The sequence below is a fragment of the Chelonia mydas genome, chromosome 17 (genome assembly GCF_015237465.2).
Source record: "Chelonia mydas isolate rCheMyd1 chromosome 17, rCheMyd1.pri.v2, whole genome shotgun sequence".
NCBI classification, from domain to species: Eukaryota; Metazoa; Chordata; order Testudines; family Cheloniidae; genus Chelonia; species Chelonia mydas.
The window spans coordinates 12,103,647-12,110,792 of NC_051257.2; positions in this window are offsets into that span (position 1 = coordinate 12,103,647).

Sequence of the window (7,146 nt, forward strand, 5' to 3'; positions counted from 1 at the left end):
AAACATGCTTCCAGTTAGCATGAGCTCTACTCCAATATGGGCAAGGCCCAACTGCGCTAAAACACGGCTCTGCTAGGGCCATGCCAGATCCTCTTCACTTGGAGCGGAGCGTTGCTCAAGTGAAGACCAAGGGGTCTGATTCTCCACTGCTTTGCACCTTGACGCGTAAATCACACCTGGGCAAAGTGGGCATTAAAACGCTGCCACTGGCATGAGACAGTGGGGAATTCTGGAGGAGTGGCATTTTTCCTGCTTCGCACACAGGTGTCAACAACCAATCTGAAGTGCATTGCTGTGGGGGGCAAGGACTTGTGGATCTGATCCTGCAAACCGTGATGCAGGGCCAGTGAAGTCACTGGGGCTGCTCATGTGAGTAACGGTTTGCATGACCTGTGTAAGGGCTGTGCTGATGACTTAAGGTACCGTTGGCAGGTTTTGGCCTCTAGTGACCAGGCACTCCAGGCTCAGAGTCACAAAAGGAGACGCTCTGTTCTGCTGGCTAACACGATGAATGTCCACAAAGAAAATGAACAGCAGGCTGGAGCCCCAGCAGCAGCTCCTCTGGGTAACATAACGAGCCCAGAAAAAAGATTCCACAAAGGTGGAGAGGCTGAAAGGGAGCTGGAATCAGCTCAAACCTGCATTCATGTGTCCAGGTTCCAGCAGCAGATGAAAGTGTCAGAAGCTCTCAAGTAAGTAACTGCAAAGAGGTAACTCCTTATAGAAGCTGTACTGTTTGCTGTACCCAAGCAACTAATGCAAACAGTTAATTGGTTTGTGGCTTCAGTGGAGAGACAGCAATTGTGCTCACCCAGTAAACACAGAATAAAAAGACAAAATCAACCAAGCAGTGGGAGATGCCCTTTAATGGACTAGCTAAATCAATACAGGGAAAAATCTTGGTTGAGGAGGCTGCTCCCATGCCTTGTTCTGACACTGAGTCCTCATGTGGCCTTGGGCAAGTCACTTAGCCAACCCGTGCCTCAGTTTCCCCATCTACTATAGAGGGGTGTTGAGGCTTCATTCAAACCCATCTTCAACATGCCTTAGATAATTTAACTGCGTGTATTCTATGAAAAGGATCAAAAATCCCAAGTAATTGAGACTTGGGCTCTTCATTGATTGACCAATGAAAGATCAGAGCAAGAGGTACAAGATATGCAAAAGGAGACATACGGACAATGGAATGATCCTCTCACTTGAAGTGGTTTGACTAGCAAATGGAGTGTTATGTCTTTAACAGGATAGGAAGGGAAGGAATGTTGGAAGCACAAAGTTCCCTGCGATGTTGGATCGCAGTTGGTCTTGGGCAGTTCCAGAGAGGGGAAAAAATTAAGGAGAGAGGCAGTGGCATCCCTGTGGGGAGAAACAGATGAGGAGGAAAAGAGATGAAAAGAAGAAACTGGCAGAGAGTAATCTAGACAGATGGATTCACCTGCAAAGATGTGACCTTACCAGAACTCTCTTGGAGTTTATGAAGGGGCTGAATTGCTGCCTGACCAGATGCAGCTGAACGAGAGAGAGAGCTTAGAACCAAACTCCTGAGTCCAGACACCGCTGAATCTGGGGGAAGAGAGGGGCCAGCTATAAAATTCAGACCCAATCTCCCACAGGCCAGAACAAAAACACAGATCTGCCTTAATACCATTTTAACAGGCAGGTAGTATCAGATTTGCAGTATTGCCAGGAGCCAGCCAGACACACAATCTAACAAGGCAGGCACCCACGGCAGAACTAAGGTTTGTGTTTGCAAACTTAGATGCCTAAAATTAGGCTCCAAAGTCGGGGTTAGGTACATCACTAAACGCTTTGACTTGCAGGAGTGATGAGCACCCACCAACTTCACTGAAGCCCCTGGGAGCTGGAGAACCAGGCCTCTTCTATTCAGGTGCCTGGACATTGACTTTAGGCACCCAGCTTGCAGAATTCTGACTGACAATCTTGCCTATACACAAAAATAAATTAGACTTGTTGGTAATTAAAGCCATTGGGAGTTGACTTTGCCAGCCTCCAAAAAACAGATCACAGCTTCTTTCCTGGAGTTACTACTCCCTCTAGGGCCGGATCCTCAGCTGGAGGAAACCAGCAGAGATCCATTGAAGTCAATGGAGCTATGCCAGTTTACACCAGTGGAGGATGTGGCTCACTTTACTTTGTTTCGTAAATTCCGTTCAGTGGTGGTTAAAGTTTGTACAGGCAGTGAGTAAGCTTCCCCAAACAGCCCCAGGGCTGACCTGGCTCAGGCCACTTACAGGGGCCCATCCACTGCTTGACCTCTCTGCTGAGGCTGCCAACAAGGGTGCTAAGTAGCGCCAACTGTGATGTGGATCTCTCTCCACTAGGAACTGCACAGAAACCGAACAAGTCTTGCACATGAGCCTCCAAGCCGCTGCTGGGCTGAACCAGCCTTCAGTCACTTAGTGGGCTGCTGAATTAGGAACCCCACAACTCAGAGAGGTAAAAAAGCTCCCTATCCCATCACTGCTAGATAACCCCAGCAAGCCAGTCCCTTCTCCCTTTCCCATTTAAATTAGATCCTCCATGCCTTTAAACACCTCCCCAGAGAATGTTTTATTTCAGTGTCAGTTAATTTTCTGTGTAAGAGGCAATGGGCCAAGTTCACCCAGCTGTCACGCGGGCCAGTCTAGCCCATCAGGATTGTATCTGGTGTTGAAATTTATCTATATAAAAACATAGATTAGAGTGGATGTGGGCGGGGGGTAGGTAGATCTAATTAAAATAAAGGAGACAGCTGTGGCCAGATAAGGGGAACTTCCAGCCTACTGAAGTGCTTAGCAAGGGGAGAGGGCAGGGGGCGTGTGATTGGGCAGAATGGGGAAGGACAGCGGCTTACAATGGCTGCTCTTGGGAGTTTGCTTGCGCTTCTGGCTGAGAGGAACATGTTTGATTTGGCAGCTCTCCCTCCTGTCCCTGTCCCCATCCCCGTCCCCGTCCCCCTCAGCCTGTGCATGCATAGTGACGCCAGCCTTGGCCGGATCCCATGGTTCTGTGAGAATGGCAGCTCTTTCACATGGCCCACACGAGCCTGGCCTCTGGCTGCTCGCAGACTAAGGGGCACCCATAACTGTTCACATTGCTGCAGAGACACAGCTGCGCTCGCAAAGCCAAAGCGCCCGGAGTTGGGTAGGTTTCAAAATGGGCTTTAGTCAGACCCTCCCACAGACCTGAAACCCGTGGCAGGGTGAATGACTCCACCATGCAAGCATGTAAAGAGCTGCTTCCCGCAAGTCAGCACCACTAAGGGCAGGGCAGGGTTTCCAAAGCTGAACCATGTGCTTCCCCAGCCTTTAACAGCCGCCGAAGGATTGTTTGGAAACTGGAGACTATTCGGGCTAGAGGGGGATGTCCTTCTATAGACTAGCATGGCTCCTAACAAGAGTCAATAAAGCAAAAACTGGAAATTCAGTGCAAAAGCAAATATAGGGGCCTGATCCAAAGCCTTTGGACTAAACAGCTCGGCTTCCATTAATGGGTGTTGGATTAGGCCAGTGGTGCACCGTGTTTCTACAGAGCCACCTTGCTGGACTCTTTCAAAGCATTTTACAACCATTAATGAATGAAGCCTCATAAAACCCTTGCTACTCTTATCCCCACTTTACAGATGGGCAAACTGAGGCACGGGGAGGTTACGTGACGTGCCCAAGCTAACACAGAATCTGTGGCAGGGCTGGTAAGAGAACTCCAGCCTCCTGAGCCCTGTAATTTAACAAGTCCATCCTTTCCCATATAGATACAACCATGAATGTCCGTTTCATTTGATCTGAATACTCTTCAGAACCATGGCACAACACAGGTCCACCAGCGAATGGGACATTACAGCAAAATATCTGTCAAAGGGTAAGACAATTGCAGTGTTTGAATTAAGTAACGTGGAGAATAAGGGGTAAACTTGGGAGGTAAGAGTTCCAAGTGGGGAAATTAGAAAATAAAGATTATTTGACAGGTTTCAGAGTAACAGCTGTGTTAGTCTGTATTCGCAAAAAGAAAAGGAGTACTTGTGGCACCTTAGAGACTAACCAATTTATTTGAGCATAAGCTTTCGTGAGCTACAGCTCATTTCATACTTCATACTTTCCACAGTATGCATCCGATGAAGTGAGCTGTAGCTCACGAAAGCTTATGCTCAAATAAATTGGTTAGTCTCTAAGGTGCCACAAGTACTCCTTTTCTTTTAAAGATTATTTGGTGTAATCTGACTCATTGCAAAGAAATTACTTTTCAGAGATATCTTGTCCTCCTCCTGACCCACGGATTCCAGTGGCTGCTGTTATCACTAGACAGGCTGGCCACTGGCACGGATGACTTACAGGTAGAAGTGGGTGTATTTGGAGACAGAAATTTCTCCCACCCCCTGCCCACCTGTATAGTTCAAACACCCGCCAACCACATAAGCACACCTTCTGCAAGCACAAGGTCCTGGTGTCAAAGCAATCAGTTTGTCTCACACAAAATACAACCATTTTTTAAAACAATTAAAATGTCGCAGCTTCAACACAGCATTTAGAAGTGCAAAACCTTAATGAAATTAAAGTCACTGAGACCTGCAAGAGCTCTGATACTTGAGAGGGGGCGGGGAGGGGGAATCTGACGCTTAAATGTACTACTAGGTTTTAGCAGAAAACTTCTACTACCCTGTCTTTTGACATTGTAAAAAAAAAACTTGTTCAGAACTTACCTCTCTGTGTGATGCTTAATTTGATCAGATGCGCAAAACATGTCTTGTATCATTACCTTATGCACTAGAAGGTTTACACACAAGCCTTAAACTGAAAGAAAGTTATTACTGGCATTCAGGGGACATCGCTGTTCGTTACCTTCTGTTTCTCCTCCCCCCACTAAGTACTTTTTGCAGCCTCTGCCAGTCCACAGTGTTCCTTTAGGAATATCTTTCGACAGGGTTCCTAATTCAGCGTCTGATATTTTTCCAAGAAGAGCTTTTGTAACTCTGAACTTACAGTTCTTTCAGTACAATCCCTGTGCCCAATAACTTTCTACATAAAAGCCTTCATTATGAACCTCTCAGTCACCGTCCCTTGCTGACCAGACTTCTGAGCCCTGGATGGTACTTCCAGTACAGTTTAGTCAAACCCCGGGGAGAGTTTCAAACACTGTACAGAGTAAACACCGGGAGTGAGGGGGTGGGAAATTTGAATTGTAATTGGCATCATTGTAGTCTGCCTGTCCTTCCATTACTTCCTGATGGCTGCCATCTCATTTACATATTTTTTCAAAAGCCTTTTCTTTGCTGTGTTACATAATTTGTGTTTATCCAAATAAACATTAATTATTTCCAGGTCTGGGCAATAGTGGATTTTTGTTTTGTTTTGTTTTTTGGTATAGGCAGAAAATTAACACTTAGCCCATGTGTGGCATTCTGGAGAAGCTCTGCAAACATTAGCTAAGGATTCTTCCCAACCCCCCCGTAAGGCAGAGGAATGAACGTTATCCCATATTACAGACAGAGGTGAAGGCTCAACATTTTCAAAGTGTCCAGTGATTTTGGGTATTCAACTTGAGACACTAGGGCCTGATTCACCAGGGTCCTGCACCTTGTAGTCAATTACACCACTGCAAAAGGGGTGCAAAGACATTCACTTTGCACTGGTGTAAATGACCCGGGGCAAAGCAATGAAGAATCTGAACCTTAGGACCTAATTTTCATAAGTATTGATTTGCCTGGGCCTAATTGATGAGTAAAGATAAGCACACCTGAAATAGGGTGACCATCTGTCCTGAATTGGGTGGGACAGTCCCGAAACGCAGAGTTCAAGCCCTGGTCACAGACTGAATGACTCCTGCAGCTCTTGTGCTGTGGGGCTGGCTTGGCATGGCTCTCCACTCCTGGTGTTGCAACCTCTGGGGTTGCAGTGTCGTTCAGTTTTGGCTCTGCCCCCCTGCCTGGACCAAATTTGTGAGAGTGGAGTTGTGACCTGGCTCATAGTGTTGCAGGGCCACTCACTCAAATCTGGCCTCCCCTGCCTCCCCTCACCATGACAGCTGGGTTAAACCTGAGTGGTGCTGGGACGCCAGAGGTTGCAATGCCTGGACCAGGGAGGTGAGCCCAGCCACCCCCATGGAACAGAAGCCACAGGCGCTGCCATGCAACCCTTTGAAACATTCTGGAGATCCAGTTTTGGGTCCTGACCCACAGGTTGAGAAATCCTGCTCTAGGCTGCCCAGGTACAAGAGCAGAAATCCAGATTATAGCAAATCTTGTTGCTTTGCCCAGAAAATCTTCTTCCTTGAGGTCTATCTACCTGTCCAACTGTCCATCCTTAGAGTAAGCCCCTGAGAGTTTTATATGTCTGGAAAGCACCTAGCAGATCGTGGGCGCTACAGTAAATAATAAATATGAAGTATAATCCTTTGCAGCTAATATTTTTGAGTCACTATATATTAAGGTCCCATTTATAAAGGTTAACTAATATATTTTTAATAGATGGCTAATCAATTGCTATAGATTCTTACAGAATCCAACAAGTCAACAGGTATCTTATAAACATCTATATCACACTCTGGTGTGCTTATTAATAGGTCTCTAACCTATTGCTTGTGTCTGTAACATACTTATAACACCTACTAACTCTTTATAAATGGAACCTCAGTGTAAAGTGTGACAATTTGTTTCCATTATTAGTGCTGCAGTAATCTCATGTTTCCGTTCATTGATACAGGCTTTTCGGTCGTCAGGACGTAGGTTGTCCACCAGATCGTCCTAACGAAAATAATTCCACCAGGATTGAAATGGGGAAGCGATGCGATGGAACAGAATTCTACTCCTACTCCCCCTCGTTTATTCCCTGTGATTCATTAGAAGTGCATCTCTAGAAATCTAGAGCCTTATAATGATTTACACTTGGTCCAAATTTCATGTGGATCAGCAGCCAAAAAGAAATATTCCAGCACAGCACACACAAGCCTTCTTCCACAACCAACCTATATCCCCGTCAGCTCACGACACAACAAAAAAAGAACTTGTAGTTTGACTGGAAACGTCAACGGATCCCAACTGTGCTGGACCAATGGGAGAGAGTGAATTCCACAATCAAGCACCAATCACTGAAAATGTCCTGTCACGACCCCTGCCTTTTAAATCTAGCACGTCTGCAAGTTCAAGTGCCCCCA